Here is a 19,569-nt window from a genome sequence, read left to right on the forward strand (position 1 = left end):
CACTTTGTCCTGTTGAAGCACACTGGCTGATGGAGAATGATGATGTAGTATTTACAGCCACATCCATACATGATTTGGTTTTACCTTCTAACATAAATTGATGTCAAATTGATACATTTAAATATAGAAATTGTTCAGCAGTTATCAAAGTATACGCGTTACAGTTTTTTTCAATCGCTTTAGTGACATTTTCACAAGTATGTGCTGAATATTCTAAACTCTTAGTACAAGCCTCCAAACTGGTAACACATGTAATGCGTAAGTGTCATATTCAAAAACGTTTTATTGTGCATTCATTTAATTTGAAGACATCTTTCAGCACACAACCATTGATCATCCAAAATAGTTTACTGTGAAACACCATGAGAACATTGATTTAATCACCAAAACACAACATAATGAACATCAATTTAGTTATTTTAACAGACAGTTAATTCAATAGCAAAAACTGCAACATACTGTACATCTTTCAAAATTGGCCTTTGAATGTAATATGCTACAATACAGAGCTGGCGTTATGGACGGGCCTTCTTATGGGGCTGGCCTGCCCTACTTCGAGCGGGCCAAATCTGATGTAACAAGCCACAGACAGAAACTTGACCAGGGGTTGCTAAAATGACTGTCCTCGAAACAGTTATGGACATGGGGCTCATGTATGACGCACTTGAACTTTCCCTACTGTCCGAGGGCTTAGCTTACAGAAACGTAACACATCTATTCATAGGCGCCTGAGCAATGGCGCAAACAGAGCAGCTGCACCCCCACTTTCAAAATAGGGGTGCAAACTTATGCTTTTGTGCCCCCACTTTTTTACCATAAAATTATCATAATTCATTGGATAATTGGTAATTTTGAATGATTAGTAATGTTTTGAGCTAGTCTGTATTAAAATGGTCAAATACAGTGGGGAGAACAAGTATTTGATACACTGCCGATTTTGCAGGTTTTCCAGAAAATCACATTGTATGATTTTTAAGTAATTCATTTGCATTTTATTGAATGACATAAGTATTTGATCACCTACCAACCAGTAAGAATTCCGACTCTCACAGACCTGTTAGTTTTTCTTTAAGAAGCCCTCCTGTTCTCCACTCATTACCTGTATTAACTGCACCTGTTTTAATTTGTTACCTGTATAAAAGACACCTGTCCACACACTCAATCAAACAGACTCCAACCTCTCCACAATGGCCAAGACCAGAGAGCTGTGTAAGGACATCAGGGATAAAATTGTAGACCTGCACAAGGCTGGGATGGGCTACAGGACAATAGGCAAGCAGCTTGGTGAGAAGGCAACAACTGTTGGCGCAATTATTAGAAAATGGAAGAAGTTCAAGATGACGGTCAATCACCCTCGGTCTGGGGCTCCATGCAAGATCTCACCTCGTGGGGCATCAATGATCATGAGGAAGGTGAGGGATCAGCCCAGAACTACACGGCAGGACCTGGTCAATGACCTAAAGAGAGCTGGGAACACAGTCTCAAAGAAAACCATTAGTAACACACTACGCCGTCATGGATTAAAATCCTGCAGCGCACGCAAGGTCCCCCTGCTCAAGCCAGCGCATGTCCAGGCCCGTCTGAAGTTTGCCAATGACCATCTGGATGATCCGGAGGAGGAATGGGAGAAGATAATGTGTTCTGATGAGACAAAAATAGAGCTTTTTGGTCTAAACTCCACTCGCCGTGTTTGGAGGAAGAAGAAGGATGAGTACAACCCCAAGAACACCAACCCAACCGTGAAGCATGGAGGTGGAAACATCATTCTTTGGGGATGCTTTTCTGCAAAGGGGACAGGACGACTGCACCGTATTGAGGGGAGGATGGATGGGGCCATGTATCGCGAGATCTTGGCCAACAACCTCCTTCCCTCAGTAAGAGCATTGAAGATGGGTCGTGGCTGGGTCTTCCAGCATGACAAAGACCCGAAACACACAGCCAGGGCAACTAAGGAGTGGCTCCGTAAGAAGCATCTCAAGGTCCTGGAGTGGCCTAGCCAGTCTCCAGACCTGAACCCAATAGAAAATCTTTGGAGGGAGCTGAAAGTCCATATTGCCCAGCGACAGCCCCGAAACCTGAAGGATCTGGAGAAGGTCTGTATGGAGGAGTGGGCCAAAATCCCTGCTGCAGTGTGTGCAAACCTGGTCAAGACCTACAGGAAACGTATGATCTCTGTAATTGCAAACAAAGGCTTCTGTACCAAATATTAAGTTCTGCTTTTCTGATGTATCAAATACTTATGTCATGCAATAAAATGCAAATTAATTACTTAAAAATCATACAATGTGATTTTCTGGATTTTTGTTTTAGATTCCGTCTCTCACAGTTGAAGTGTACCTATGATAAAAATTACAGACCTCTACATGCTTTGTAAGAAGGAAAACCTGCAAATACTTGTTCTCCCCACTGTATATAGCCTAAAATATGTAGCCTACTCAATGTGGTGTGTTGTTTAAAAGGCCACTATTAAACAGAATGACAATTTAAAAAATAATTGGAAAATAATTTATGGTAGCCTAGTCCTGTAATTGCAGGCTACAGATTTCTTCAAACGTAAAATCATTTTATTTACTGTCATCTTAAAAAGGACAATTCTCAAGGTTGGTTACAGTAAAATTATTTTTGTTCAAAATGTGTGGTCTTAAGAACCAAAACACAATTACATTATGTATGCAGACAGTGCTGTTCTTTGTTTCTATTATTAAAATAGGCCTACACAATAACAAAATATGCAGTAGGTAGCCTATTGTCAGACTGGGTTGATGTGTATGCGGCGGTGAAGTCAGGCGCAGGACACAGAGGATCAGGATGACTACTTTAATTCCAGTAAACACGCACCAAACAAAAGTCTCCTCAACACTGGAGGAGTAACACGCGTTGTGCGTAATAGGCGAACTAGAAATGCCGAACATCAGACAGGACAAAATGACAACAACACACAAAGGCCAAACGTAAAACAAGGGAACTTATATGTTACATAATCAACACAAAATAAGTAACAGGTGTACAAACTAGACAACACAAGACAAACACCGAAACATCGATCGGCAGTAGCTAGTACTCCGGGGATGACGAACGCCGAAGCCTGCCCGAGCAAGGAGGAGGAGCAGCCTCGGCGGAATCCGTGACAGTACCCCCCCCTTGACGCGCGGCTCCAGCCGTGCGCCGACCCCGGCCTCGGGGACGGCCAGGAGGACACGGAGCAGGGCGAGTGGGATGACTCCGGTGGAACTCCATCAGGAGGGAGGGATCTAAGATGTCCCTCCTAGGCACCCAGCACCGTTCCTCCGGACCGTACCCCTCCCACTCCACGAGATACTGCAGACCCCCCATCCGACGTCTCGAATCCACGATGGACCGGACTGAGTACGCCGGAGCCCCCTCGCTGTCCAGTGGGGGCGGAGGAGTCTCCCGTATCTCATTGTCCTGGAGTGGACCAGCTACCACCGGCCTGAGGAGAGACACATGGAACGAGGGGTTAATGCGATAATCATTAGGCAGTTCTAACCTGTAACATACCTCGTTCAATCTCCTCAGGACTTTAAATGGCCCCACAAACCGCCGACCCAGCTTCCGGCAGGGCAGGCGAAGGGGCAGGTTTCGAGTCGAGAGAAAGACTCGATCTCCAGGTGCATACACTGGACCCTCACTGCGGTGGCGATCGGCGCTCGCCTTCTGCCTACGGATAGCCTGCTGCAGATGGACATGCGCAGCGTTCCATGTCTCCTCCGAGCGCCGAAACCATTCATCCACCGCAGGAGCCTCGATCTGGCTCTGATGCCATGGTGCCAGAACCGGCTGATACCCCAACACACACTGAAAAGGGGTCAGATTCGTAGAGGAGTGGCGAAGGGAGTTCTGGGCAATCTCTGCCCAGGGGATATACCCCGACCACTCCTCCTGCCGGTCCTGGCAATAAGACCTCAGAAACCTACCCACATCCTGGTTCACTCTCTCCACCTGCCCATTACTCTCAGGGTGGAAACCCGAGGTAAGGCTAACCGAGACCCCCAAGCGTTCCATAAACGCCCTCCAGACTCTGGAGGTGAACTGGTGACCCTGATCAGACACTATATCCTCAGGTACCCCGTAGTGCCGGAAGACGTGGGTAAACAGGGCCTCAGCAGTTTGTAGGGCAGTAGGGAGACCCGGCATTGGGATGAGATGACAGGCCTTAGAAAACCGATCTACAACGACCAGAAAAGTGGTATTTCCCTGGGAGGGGGGAAGGTCCGTGACAAAGTCTACCGATAGGTGAGACCACGGCCGTTGTGGAACGGGTAGGGGTTGTAACTTCCCCCTGGGCAGGTGTCTAGGCGCCTTACACTGAGCGCACACCGAGCAGGAGGAGACATAAACCCTCACGTCCTTTGCCAATGTTGGCCACCAGTACTTTTCACGAAGGCAGTGCACTGTCCGGCCAATACCAGGATGTCCAGAGGAGGGTGACGTATGAGCCCAATAAATTAGTCGATCACGAATCTCGAGCGGCACGTACCGAATCTCGAGCGGCACGTACTTCCGCCCCTCCGGACACTCTGGAGGAGTAGGGTCGGTACGTAACGCCTGCTCGATCTCCGCATCGACCTCCCACACCACCGGTGCCACCAGACAAGACTCTGGCAGTATGGGAGTGGGCTCAATGGACCTCTCCTCTGTGTCATATTGCCTGGACAGGGCGTCTGCCTTAACGTTCTGTGACCCTGGTATGTGGGTGAGCTTAAAAACAAACCGGGCCAGAAACATGGCCCACCTAGCCTGACGAGGGTTCAGTCTTCTAGCTGCCCGAATGTACTCCAGGTTACGATGGTCAGTCAGAATGAGAAAAGGGTGTTGAGCCCCCTCAAGCCAATGCCGCCACACCTTTAGGGCTTGGACCACAGCCAACAGCTCCCTGTCCACCATGTCGTAATTACGTTCCGCCGGGCTGAGCTTCTTAGAGTAAAAAGCACAGGGCCGGAGTTTAGGAGGCGTGCCTGAGCGTTGAGACAGTACAGCCCCAATACCAGCCTCTGACGCGTCCACCTCCACTTGGAACGCTAAAGAGGGGTCCGGATGTGCCAGCACTGGAACCGAGGTGAACAGGTCCTTCAGTTGTCTAAACGCCCTGTCCGCCTCAGCCGACCACTGCAAACGCACCGGGCCCCCCTTTAGCAGGGAGGTGATGGGAGCTGCTACCTGTCCAAAACCCCGGATAAACCTCCGGTAGTAATTGGCAAAACCCAAAAACTGCTGCACCTCCTTAACCGTGGTGGGAGTCTGCCAATTACGCACGGCTGAAACGCGGTCAATCTCCATCTTGTCACGATCGTCATTCATAGAGGAGGACCAAGGCGCAGCGTTGAATGCGAACATTTTATTTATTAGAATGATCACACGATCAAAACAACAAAACGAAACGTGACGTCCCTGGTTACATAAACAAACCAACACGGAACAAGAAACCACAAATAATGAATGCCTAACGGCTACCTAAGTATGACTCCCAATCAGAGACAACGAGCTACAGCCGTCTCTGATTGGGAGCCACCCTGGCCAACATAGAATTACAACAACTAGAACATAAACAAATGAAAACTCACACCCTGGCTCAACATACTAGAGTCCCCAGAGCCAGGGCGTGACAGTACCCCCCCCTAAAGGCGCGGACTCCGACTGCGCCAACCAAATACAACAGGGGAGGGACCGGGTGGGCACTCCGCCTCGGCGGCGGATCCGGCTCCGGACATGACCCCCACTCCTTCTCTAACCCCCCAAAGTACCCCTGGTCCGGTCTGGCCCTGCTGGCCAGAGCTGAACTGAACACTGGTGGAGCGGATTGCTCTAGCTCCGGCGTGACGCAGCACCTGACCGGTGCCGGACCCGCCACCGGTGGAACAGGCACGGGCCGTGCCGGACTGACGACGCACACCACTGGCTTGGTGTGGGGAGCAGGAGCGGGCCGAGCCGGGCTGACGAAACGCACCACTGACTTGGTGCGGGGAGCAGGAGCGGGCCGGACCGGGCTGACGAAGCGCACCACTGACTTGGTGCGGGGAGCAGGAGCGGGCCGAGCCGGGCTGACGAAACGCACCACTGACTTGGTGCGGGGAGCAGGAGCGGGCCGGACCGGGCTGACGAAGCGCACCACTGACTTGGTGCGGGGAGCAGGAACGGGCCGTGCCGGGCTGACGACGCGCACCACTGACTTGGTGCGGGGAGCAGGCACGGGCCGGACAGGGCTGACGAAACGCACCACTGACTTGGTGCGGGGAGCAGGAATGGGCCGGACTGGGCTGGCGACGCGCACCACAGACTTGGTGCGGAGAGCAGGAACGGGCCGGACAGGGCTGACGAAACGCACCACAGACTTGGTGCGGGGAGCAGGAATGGGCCGGACTGGGCTGGCGACGCGCACCACAGACTTGGTGCGAGTGGCAGGAACAGGCCGGACCGTACTGGGAACACACACCACTGGCCCTACGTGGGGATCAGGAACAGGCCGGACCGGACTGGCAACACACGCCAGTACCTCTCGCCGTGCCTCTACATCTTCCACCCCCTCTTCGACCAGTGGCCCCCGTAACCTGGCGGCCTCCTCTGCCAATCCGCTGGGCCGCTCTGCCGCGGTCTCCTGCTGGCCCGTCGTCCACGGCGTTAGCCCCCCCCTAAAAAAATTCTGGGCGTCTCCCCTACCCGTGGACCAGGTCTCCATGTCCCTCGCCAGCCTTTCGCCCTTCTGCCACAATGTCAAGCCCTTCTCTTCCTCACTCGGCTTGACCCAGTCGAGGAGGCGAAGGAGATCTGTTATGGATCTCCCTGGCGATGGCTCCTGGACACGCTGCTTGGTCACATCTTGGTGGTTTCTTCTGTCACGATCGTCATTCATAGAGGAGGACCAAGGCGCAGCGTTGAATGCGAACATTTTATTTATTAGAATGATCACACGATCAAAACAACAAAACGAAACGTGACGTCCCTGGTTACATAAACAAACCAACACGGAACAAGAAACCACAAATAATGAATGCCTAACGGCTACCTAAGTATGACTCCCAATCAGAGACAATGAGCTACAGCCGTCTCTGATTGGGAGCCACCCTGGCCAACATAGAATTACAACAACTAGAACATAAACAAATGAAAACTCACACCCTGGCTCAACATACTAGAGTCCCCAGAGCCAGGGCGTGACACATCTCCACCCCTGACGCGGACAACCGATGGCCCAGGAAGGAGATGGACTCCTGGAAAAACAGGCATTTCTCTGCCTTCACATACAAGTCATGCTCCAACAGCCTACCCAACACTCGACGCACCAGGGCCACATGCTCGGCTCGTGTAGCAGAGTATACTAGAATGTTGTCAATATACACCACTACACCCTGCCCATGCAAATCCTGGAAGATCTCGTCCACAAAAGATTGGAAGACTGAAGGAGCATTCATTGACCCATATGGCATGACGAGATACTCATAGTGACCCGAGGTGGTACTAAATGCTGTTTTCCATTCATCTCCCTCCCTAATGCGCACCAGGTTGTAGGCGCTCCTGAGATCCAATTTTGTGAAGAAGCGCGCTCCGTGTAATGATTCCGTCATACTCGCAATCAGAGGGAGAGGATAACTGTATTTAACAGTGATCTGAATGAGACTACGGTAATCAATACACGGGCGCAACCCTCCATCCTTCTTCTTCACAAAAAAGAAACTCGAGGACGCAGGAGAAGTGGAGGACCGTATGTAACCCTGTCTCAGAGACTCGGCGATGTATGTCTCCATAGCCGCCGTCTCCTCTTGAGACAGAGGATACACATGACTACGCGGATGTGCAGCACCTGCCTGGAGGTCTATCGCACAATCCCCCTGTCTATGAGGTGGCAATCGCGTTGCCCTCTTCTTACTGAACACGAGTGCCAAATCATCATACTCAGGAGGAATGTGCAGTGTGGGCATTTGGTTCGGACTTTCCACTGTGGTTGCCCCTACGGAAACACCGCCCGACACACTGATCAGACCACTCCCTGAGAGCCCTCTGTTGCCACGAAATGGTGGGATCATGAGAGATTAACCAAGGAAGCCCCAGCACCACGGGAAACGCAGGAGAGTCAATCAGATACAACTGTATGATTTCCTCATGACACCCCTGCGTCTTCATCTTTAGTCCCTGATCAAACCTGATCCCAACGGACGGCTATCTAGGGCATGAATAGGAAAATGCACATCTACTGGTAGGAGGGGAATCCCTAACTTAACACAGAAATTACGATCAATAAAATCCGGACGTCCGCGGGTAGCCAGCAGGGTATCCAGACGGATCGACATGTCCACCAACTGATCAAAGCTTAGATTGGTGTCCCTGCAGGCCAACTCTCGGCGAACGTCCTCTCGTAGGCTGCACCGATAGTGGTCGATGAGGGCCCTCTCATTCCATCCCGCATTAGCCGCCAGAGTCCGGAAGTCCAGGGCGAACTCTTGTGCGCTCCTCTTCCCCTGTCGGAGGTGAAACAGACGCTCCCCCGCCGCTTTACCCTCTGGGGGATGATCGAAAACCGCCCTGAAGCGGCGGGAGAACTCTGCATAGCTGATGGTAGCGGCGTCTATTCCCCTCCATTCGGCATTGGCCCACTCCAATGCCTTGCCGGATAGACAGGAGATGAGGGCGGAAACACTCTCGTATCCCGAGGGCGGCGGGTATATGGTTGCCAGGTAGAGTTCCACTTGAAGTAGGAAACCCTGACACCCGGCTGCGGTGCCATCATATGCCCTCGGGAGCGAGAGCCGAATCCCACTGGACTCCGGAGATGGAACGATGGGTCTGACCGATGGTGGTGGTATTGTAGGAGGAGGTGTGGGCAAGCCTCCTCTTTCCCATCGGCTCAGAGTGTCCATCACATCTTGCATGGCGGTGCCGAGTCTACGGATCATGGCATCCTGGCTGCTGACCCGATCCTCCAGAGACTCAGTTGCCACCGCTGGTCCTGCTGACTCCATGGGTGGTGTGTTATTCTGTCAGACTGGGTTGATGTGTATGTGGCGGTGAAGTCAGGCGCAGGACACAGAGGATCAGGATGACTACTTTAATTCCAGTAAACACGCACCAAACAAAAGTCTCCTCAACACTGGAGGAGTAACACGCGTTGTGCGTAATAGGCGAACTAGAAATGCCGAACATCAGACAGGACAAAATGACAATAACACACAAAGGCCAAACGTAAAACAAGGGAACTTATATGTTACATAATCAACACAAAATAAGTAACAGGTGTACAAACTAGACAACACAAGACAAACACCGAAACATCGATCGGCAGTAGCTAGTACTCCGGGGACGACGAACGCCGAAGCCTGCCCGAGCAAGGAGGAGGAGCAGCCTCGGCGGAATCCGTGACACCTATATGAGTAGCTTGCCATTTTTTTTTTTTTTTAAGTAGCTCTTATGAAAGAAAAGGTTGGAGACCCCTGCTCTTGTCTTGCCCAAATGGAGCTACATTTAATTATTTTTATTGCTGATTCGGAGACGCAATTTCTGGATATATACAGTGGGGAGAACAAGTATTTGATACACTGCCGATTCTGCAGGTTTTCCTACTTACAAAGCATGTAGAGGTCTGTAATTTTTATCATAGGTACACTTCAACTGTGAGAGACGGAATCTAAAACAAAAATCCAGAAAATCACATTGTATGATTTTTAAGTAATTCATTTGCATTTTATTGCATGACATAAGTATTTGATACATCAGAAAAGCAGAACTTAATATTTGGTACAGAAACCTTTGTTTGCAATTACAGAGATCATACGTTTCCTGTAGGTCTTTACCAGGTTTGCACACACTGCAGCAGGGATTTTGGCCCACTCCTCCGTACAGACCTTCTCCAGATCCTTCAGGTTTCGGGGCTGTCGCTGGGCAATACGGACTTTCAGCTCCCTCCAAAGATTTTATATTGGGTTCAGGTCTGGAGACTGGCTAGGCCACTCCAGGACCTTGAGATGCTTCTTACGGAGCCACTCCTTAGTTGCCCTGGCTGTGTGTTTCGGGTCATTGTCATGCTGGAAGACCCAGCCACGACCCATCTTCAATGCTCTTACTGAGGGAAGGAGGTTGTTGGCCAAGATCTCGCGATACTTGGCCCCATCCATCCTCCCCTCAATACGGTGCAGTCGTCCTGTCCCCTTTGCAGAAAAGCATCCCCAAAGAATGATGTTTCCACCTCCATGCTTCACGGTTGGGATGGTGTTCTTGGGGTTGTACTCATCCTTCTTCTTCCTCCAAACACGGCGAGTGGAGTTTAGACCAAAAAGCTATATTTTTGTCTCATCAGACCACATGACCTTCTCCCATTCCTCCTCTGGATCATCCAGATGGTCATTGGCAAACTTCAGACGGGCCTGGACATGCGCTGGCTTGAGCAAGGGGACCTTGCGTGCGCTGCAGGATTTTAATCCATGACGGCGTAGTGTGTTACTAATGGTTTTCTTTGAAACTGTGGTCCCAGCTCTCTTCAGGTCATTGACCAGGTCCTTCCGTGTAGTTCTGGGCTGATCCCTCACATTCCTCATGATCATTGATGCCCCTTGAGGTGAGATTTTGCATGGAGCCCCAGACCGAGGGTGATTGACCGTCATCTTGAACTTCTTCCATTTTCTAATAATTGCGCCAACAGTTGTTGCCTTCTCACCAAGCTGCTTGCCTATTGTCCTGTAGCCCATCCCAGCCTTGTGCAGGTCTACAATTTTATCCCTGATGTCCTTACACAGCTCTCTGGTCTTGGCCATTGTGGAGAGGTTGGAGTCTGTTTGATTGAGTGTGTGGACAGGTGTCTTTTATACAGGTAACAAATTCAAACAGGTGCAGTTAATACAGGTAATGAGTGGAGAACAGGAGGGCTTCTTAAAGAAAAACTAACATGTCTGTGAGAGTCGGAATTCTTACTGGTTGGTAGGTGATCAAATACTTATGTCATGCAATAAAATGCAAATGAATTACTTAAAAATCATACAATGTGATTTTCTGGATTTTTGTTTTAGATTCCGTCTCTCACAGTTGAAGTGTACCTATGATAAAAATTACAGACCTCTACATGCTTTGTAAGTAGGAAAACCTGCAAAATCGGCAGTGTATCAAATACTTGTTCTCCCCACTGTATAGCGGCCAAAATATATTCACATTTGATCATGCTAATTATTAATTCATAATAAGTACGCAATATTGTTTTTATGTGAACATAATCTATTACCAAATTTAAATGCAAAACTCCAGTTTGCATTTTCAAGTTGACAGTTCTTGTTCAATGCCCTAACATATAACACTGCCATATTGAGAAAGAAAATTGTTAAAAGATAAATCAAAATTCACATTTGTGATTGTACTACATGATTGTGATTGTATTATTTGTGACAAAAATGAAATGTAACAATTATGTTTCTTAATTAAGCTACCAAGTAAAATATTTTAATTCTTATTGGGTAAAACAATATTATTCCTCCCATTTTATTTCCTCATTGTCATGCGTTATCCTGACCAAATTCTTAACCATTTCACCTGTCAATCCATCACTGTGGGTGGGACTGTCAGGGGAGGAGTAGGATATTTGTGAGAGCCACAGAGTTGGTAGGGTTTCAGACCTGTCAATCAATCACTATGGGTGGGGTTTTCAGGGAAGGGGCGGGATGTTTATAAATCACATGGTTGGTAGGGTTTCAGACCTGTCAATTAATTATTGGGGGTGGGATTTTCAGGGAAGGGAGTAGATTAGTAATCTAGTCATTCAAGGGAAATTTCGACTCTACTCTTTCTTGTCAAAAGTTTTGAAAATGACACAAATACGAATTTACACAAGGTCTGGTGCCTCAGTTTTGATAATTGCAATTTGCATATACTCCAGAATGTCATGAAGAGTGATCAGATGAATTGCAATTAATTGCAAAGTCCCTCTTTGCCATGAAAATTAACTTAATCCCCAAAAAACATTTCCACTGCATTTCAGCCCTGCCACAAAAGGACCAGCTGACATCATGTCAGTGATTTTCTCGTTTACACAGGTGAGAGTGTTGACAAGGACAAGATCACTATGTCATGCTGATTGAGTAAGAATAACAGACTGGAAGCTTTAAAAGGAGGGTGGTGCTTGAAATCATTGTTCTTCCTCTGTTAAGCATGGTTACCTGCAAGGAAACACGTGCCGTCATCATTGCTTTGCACAAAAAGGGCTTCACAGGCAAGGATATTGCTGCTAGTAAGATTGCACCTAAATCAACCATTTATCGGATCATCAAGAACTTCAAGGAGAGAGGTTCAATTGTTGTGAAGAAGGTGTCAGGGCGCCCAAGAAAGTCCAGCAAGCGCCAGGACCGTCTCCTAAAGTTGATTTAGCCGCGGGATGAGCGCTACCATCAGTCCTGTGTCATGCCAACAGTAAAGCATCCTGAGACCATTCATGTGTGGGGTTGCTTCTCAGCCAAGGGAGTGGGCACACTCACAATTTTGCCTAAGAACACAGCCATGAATAAAGAATGGTACCAACACGTCCTCCGAGAGCAACTTCTCCCAACCATCCAAGAACAGTTTGGTGAAGACCAATGCCTTTTCCAGCATAATGGAGCATCTTGCCATAAGGAAAAAGTGATAACTAAGTGGCTCGGGGAACAAAACATCGACATTTTGAGTCCATTACCAGGAAACTCCCCAGACCTGAATCCCATTGAGAACTTGTGGTCGATCCTCAAGAGGCGGGTGGACAAACAAAAACCCACAAATTCTGACAAACTTCAAGCATTGATTATGCAAGAATGGGCTGCCATCAGTCAGGATGTGGCCCAGAAGTTAATTGACAGCACGCCAGGGCGATTTTGCAGAAGTCTTGAAAATGAAGGGTCAACACTGCAAATATTGACTCTTTGCATAAACTAAATGTAATTGTCAATAAAAGCCTTTGACACTTATGGAATACTTGTAATTATACTCCCACCCTCTACCGCAAGAACTGGGCTCAAACCCAACCGCAGTCCTGCAATGTTATTTTAGGCATATGTGACGCAGGTCACGTGCCAGCCATGGTCCCAGCAATTTTGCGCCCTATAGGCAATATCAAATCAATCAATTTCAATCAATTTTATTTTATATAGCCCTTCTTACATCAGCTAATATCTCGAAGTGCTGTACAGAAACCCAGCCTAAAACCCCAAACAGCTAGTAATGCAGGTGTAGAAGCACGGTGGCTAGGAAAAACTCCCTAGAAAGGCGAAAACCTAGGAAGAAACCTAGAGAGGAACCAGGCTATGAGGGGTGGCCAGTCCTCTTCTGGCTGTGCCGGGTGAAGATTATAACAGAACCATGCCAAGATGTTCAGAAATGTTCATAAGTGACAAGCATGGTCAAATAATAATCAGGAATAAATCTCAGTTGGCTTTTCATAGCCGATCATTAAGAGTTGAAAACAGCAGGTCTGGGACAGGTAGGGGTTCCATAACCGCAGGCAGAACAGTTGAAACTGGAATAGCAGCAAGGCCAGGCGGACTGGGGACAGCAAGGAGTCACCACGGCCGGTAGTCCCGACGTATGGTCCTAGGGCTCAGGTCTCTCAGTTGGCTTTTCATAGCCGATCATTAAGAGTTGAAAACAGCAGGTCTGGGACAGGTAGGGGTTTCGTTGCGCAAAAATAACTTAAGAAATTAAGTTAAATTACCAGAGATTCTCATATGACCCTTACATTTTATTACTGGGCTATATCAGCCAAAATGCTAGATGTAGTTTGAAGAGAGCAGAGTTGGAGAGACTTGCACTTTCTCTTCAGGGGTTTTTATAGCCTACCTTTTAGGAGTGGGAAGATTTTAAGACGAAGAAATATGGGTGATCAATATTTAGGCCTATTTCTAGGCAATGTAGTAAACTATAGCCTAATAATAGGCCTATTTAGGAAGTGCATTTCCTTGGAAAGATAACTGCCCTGTGCTTCTCCGCCCATGTATACATAGCCCCGTGCTTCTCCGCCCATGTAGGCTATAGCCTACTCTATTTCATTGACACCACTGACACCACACGCGCACCTGATCTTGCAGGTATGGCTACTGAACTGGAAGCAGCAAGAATAATGACAGCGACACTTGCTACGTTTTGCATAGTCCTATAGGTTATAGCCTACCTTTTAGGAGGACGATTTGCAGGCAGAGACAAATAAATGGGTAATCCATACTTATTGAAAATGAAAAATAACTTTTTTTGATTAACTTCGACTGACGTTGGTTGAGCGCCCTCCTCTTCTTTTCATTATCAGTATTTATTTACAGACACTGTAGTAAACGACAGTCTAATCATATTTAAGTTCATTTCATATTAACGTTAACTGCCACGTGATTCTCTGCCCATGTAGGCAGCCTACTCTATTTCAATGAGACCACACATACTAGGCGCACTTGAACTCTCACGCCCAACTAGGAGATGTAGGCTACTGAAGTTGAAGCGAATTCTGAGTGTGTGAATAATGCAAAAACAAAAAGTGCTTTTAATACAATATGTAGTCTAGCGCATACAAAGCAGAAGTAGGACCATTTCAAAATAATCTGTGGGAGAACAAATATATTTCATCCCAAAGTAATCTGTTTGACCGACCGCTCCTGCCTGCAGCATGAACAATTCAGACTGAGCCGCAATTATCTCTGTCAGGACCCGCAGGTCCCACAGGCATCCAGCGGGAATGTAGCCCTCTTGTGCAGTCAGTGTACACAACACTATGCTCATCATGTTTTAGCATGATCAGATGGTGACAGGGGTCCCAGCAGGGTCAGACAGCCAGGAAAGACTAGTCTATGGAGCTCAGGTGAATTTTGCAGTATATATTCAGTGAATTATACAAAGTTCCATCTTGAATTGATGGGTAGACCTACAGTAGCTACAGGAAATCAGCTTAAGCTTAAAGCTACAGTCTGGGATCTGGGAATAATCGTAATTTCAATTAATGAACCATTGATTCTATTCTTGGATAATATAATGTATACATGTACACCAAGGTAATTCTTTGTCATGCTTCATTTTAGGAGGATCAGATGGTGACAGGGGTCTCAGCAGGGTCAGGCAGCCAGGGAAGACCACATTTTTGTTTTACATGTTTTGTGTCATCAGGAAAAGCCTCTATCAACCCTTGATACGGTTTGGAAATCAACTTTGGAGTTTTGTCAGACTGCCTTTAAATAGCATCTGGCATGTCCAGTGTTTGCTGGACAGACAGAAAAAAGTGTTGTATCTGCAAAAAATTAATCTCACCTTTGTCACAGACTGGTCTTCCCTGGCTGCCTGACCCTGCTTACAGTTATGTACATCAACAACAACAAGATCAACAACTAATGCTAGCCAGAGCAAGATTAGCTAAAATCTAACAAAGGAATATTAGATAAACCCTCTCAAACTTTTTCAGCTAGTTGGCCGTCAAAATTGCACTGATAAACGATTAGGAATTGTAGCCTCCTCGTCCTTCTGCAGCTTGCCGGCCAATGAATGCTTGTCCCAACCAAGCACCCAAGCTAACTGGCTAAAGTTGGCTAGCTTGCTAGCTAGCTACTTCCAGACACAAATGAGAGAACACGTCACTCTGACCATTTTACTCACCGTAGCAGAGCTGGTTAGGCTGTTTACATGTTATCTAGTTCTTGACTAACTATTACTTTTTTTGCCTACGTTCACTGACACAGGTCAATACCAGCAGGTGTTATGCGTTCATAAATTCATCAGTTGTTCTGTGCTCTGGCACACTTAGACGAGAGTGCTCTGAAAATCGTAGTAGATAGCCAGAGTGAATTTGCTAACGCAAGAGATATGCTAACTGTATAACAGTCATTCAAGTTCTTGCTAGCTAACCAAATGACACCTGCATCTCTAGTTGTGTATAGCCACCAAAAAAACGATATGAGGGGAAAAAGTCAGTCACTCACCCACTCCTCCAATGGCATGATATGGCATCCTCCTAGCAGCTAGCTAGCTATTTAGCTAACGTTAGGCTCAGTGTTTTTAGCTTGCTACATAAATAGATACGCTAGCCTATTAGCCCCGTTATGACTGACTTGTGATCATTGCCCTTGCTAGTTTGATTGTATTGCCATTCCCAGCCTTAGTTACATTCGTCAGTTTTTGTCCAGAATATTCAGTCATTGAAACTAAAACAAAATAAAATACTAAGGAAGTCTCAAGGTTTTGCTCGCCTGAGGTAGAGTATCTTATGATAAGCTGTAGACCACACTATTTACCAAGAGAGTTTTCATCTATATTTTTCATAGCTGTCTATTTACCACCACAAACCAATGCTGGCATTAAGATTGCACTCAATGAGCTGTATAAGGCCATAAGTGAACAGGAAAACGCTCATCCAGAGGCAGCGCTCCTAGTGGGCGGAGACTTTAATGCAGGGAAACTTAAATCCGTTCTACCTAATTTCTACCAGCATGTTAAATGTGCAACCAGAGGAAAAAAACTCTAGACCACCTTTACTCCACACACAGAGACGCATACAAAGCTCTCCCTCGCCCTCCATTTGGCAAATCTGACCATAACTCTATCCTCCTGATTCCTGCTTATAAGCAAAAACTAAAGCAGGAAGCACCAGTGACTCGGTTAATAAAAAAGTGGTCAGATAACGCAGATGCTAAGCTACAGGACTGTTTTGCTAGCACAGACTGGAACATGTCTTCAGATAGCATTGAGGAGTACACCACATCAGTCACTGGCTTCATCAATAAGTGCATCGATGACGTCGTCCCCACAGTGACCGTACGTACATTCCCCAACCAGAAGCCATGGATTACAGGCAACATCCGCACTGAGCTAAAGGGTAGAGCTGCCGCTTTCAAGGAGCAGGACACTAATCCGGACGCTTATAAGAAATCCCGCTATGCCCTCAGATGAACCATCAAAAAGGCAAAGCGTCAATACAGGACGAAGATTGAATCCTACTACACCAGCTCTGACCCTCGTCGGATGTGGCAGGGCTTGAAAACTATTACAGACTACAAAGGGAAACCCAGCCGCGAGCTGCCCAGTGACGCAAGCCTTTCAGACGAGCTAAATGCATTTTATGCTCGCTTCGAGGCAAACAACACTGAAGCATGCATGAGAGCACCAGCTGTTCTAGATGACTGTGTGCTCACGCTCTCCATAGCCGATGTGAGCAAGACCTTTAAACAGGTCAACATTCACAAAGCCGCGTGGCCAGACGGATTACCAGGATGTGTACTCAAAGCATGCGCGGACCAAATGGCAAGTGTCTTCACTGACATTTTCAAACTCTCCCTGACCAAGTCTGTAATTCCTACATGTTTCAAACAGACCACCATAGTCCCTGTGCCCAAGAAAGCAAAGGTAACCTGCCTAAATGATTACCGCCCCGTAGCCCTCACGTCGGTAGCCATGAAGTGCTTTGAAAGGCTGGTCATGGCTCACATCAACACCATCATGCCGGAAACCCTAGACCCACTCCAATCCGCATACCACTCCAACAGATCCACAGATGATGCAATCTCAATCGCACTCCACACTGCCCTTTCCCACCTGGACAAAAGGAACACCTATGTGAGAATGCTGTTCGTTGACTACAGCTCACCGTTCCACACCGTAGTGCCCACAAAGCTCATCACTAAGCTAAGGACCCTGGGACTAAACACCTTTCTCTGCAACTAGATCCTGGACTTCCTGACGGGCCGCCCCCGGGTGGTAAGGGTAGGCAACAACACATCTGCCACGCTGATCCTCAACACTGGGGCCCCTCAGGGGTGCGTGCTTAGTCCCCTCCTGTACTCCCTGTTCACCCACGACTGCGTGGCCAAGCACAACTCCAACACCATCATTAAGTGTGCTGACGACACAACAGTGGTAGGCCTGATCACCGACAATGATGAGACAGCCTATAGGGAGGTCAGAGACCTGGTAGTGTGGTGCCAGGACAGCAACCTCTCCCTCAATGTGATCAAGACAAAGGAGCTGATCGTGGACTATAGGAAAAGGAGGGCCAAACAGGACCCCATTAACATCGATGGGTCTGAAGTGGAGCGGGTAGAGAGTTTCAAGTTCCTTGGTGTCCACATCACCAACAAACTATCATGGTCAAAACACACCAAGACAGTTGTGAAGAGGGTACGACAACAACTTTTAATCCTCAGGAAACTGAAAAGATTTGGCATGGGTCCCCAGATCCTCAAACTGTTATACAGCTGCACCATCAAGAGCATCCTGACTGGTTACATCACCGCCTGGTATGTCAACTAATCGGCATTTGACCGTAAGGCGCTACAGAGGGTAGTGCGTACGGCCCAGTACATTACTGGGGCCAAGCTTCCTGACATCCAGGACCTATATACTAGGCGGTGTCAGAGGAAGGTCCCAAAAATTGTCAAAGACTCCAGTCACCCAAGTCATAGACTGTTCTCTCTGCTACCGCATAGGCAAGCGGTCCCAGAGTCCGAAGTCTAGGACCAAAAGGCTCCTTAACAGCTTCTACCCCCAAGCCATAAGACTGCTGAACAATTAATCACCCAGACTATTTAAATTGACCCCCCCCCCCTTTTTTTCACACTGCTTTTACTCACTGTTTATTATCTATGCATAGTGACTTTACAAATTACCTCGACTTACCTTTACCCCCGCACATTGACTCGGTATCAGTACCCCCTGTAAATAGCCTCGTTATTGTTATGTAATTTTCTTGTGTTACTTTTTGATTTTATTTAATTTTTTTACTTTAGTTTATTTAGTAAATATTTTCTTAACTCTATTTCTTGAACTGCATTGTTGGTTAAGGGCTTGTAAGTAAGCATTTCACGGTAAGGTACCTGTTGTATTTGGCACATGTGACAAATAACATTTGATTTGATTTGATTTATACATTTATCCAAGTTGCTCCCTGTTTCAATCACGTCTTTGGTCCCGTTCGCATGGGTGTTAAGTGAATTATTTAACAAACTATTTTAGTGTCTCTGTGCGGGGATTTACAGTGAGGAAAAAAAGTATTTTATCCCCTGCTGATTTTGTACGTTTGCCCACTGACAAAGACATGATCAGTCTATAATTTTAATGGTAGGTTTATTTGAACAGTGAGAGACAGAATAACAACAAAAAAATCCAGAAAAACGCATATCAAAAATGTTATAAATTGATTTTCATTGTAATGAGGGAAATAAGTATTTGACCCCTCTGCAAAACATGACTTAGTACTTGGTGGCAAAACCCTTGTTGGCAATCACAGAGGTCAGACGTTTCTTGTAATTGGCCACCAGGTTTGCACACATCTCAGGAGGGATTTTGTTCCACTCCTCTTTGCAGATATTCTCCAAGTCATTAAGGTTTCGAGGCTGACGTTTGGCAACTCGAACCTTCAGCTCCCTCCACAGATTTTCTATGGGATTAAGGTCTGGAGACTGGCTAGGCCACTCCAGCACCTTAATGTGCTTCTTCTTGAGCCACTCCTTTGTTGCCTTGGCCATGTGTTTTGGGTCATGCTGGAATACCCATCCACGACCCATTTTCAATGCCCTGGCTAAGGAAGGAGGTTCTCACCCAAGATTTGACGGTACATGGCCCCGTCCATCGTCCCTTTGATGCAGTGAAGTT

This window comes from Coregonus lavaretus (assembly GCF_964263955.1).
Source record: "Coregonus lavaretus genome assembly, chromosome: 36".
NCBI lineage: Eukaryota > Metazoa > Chordata > Actinopteri > Salmoniformes > Salmonidae > Coregonus > Coregonus lavaretus.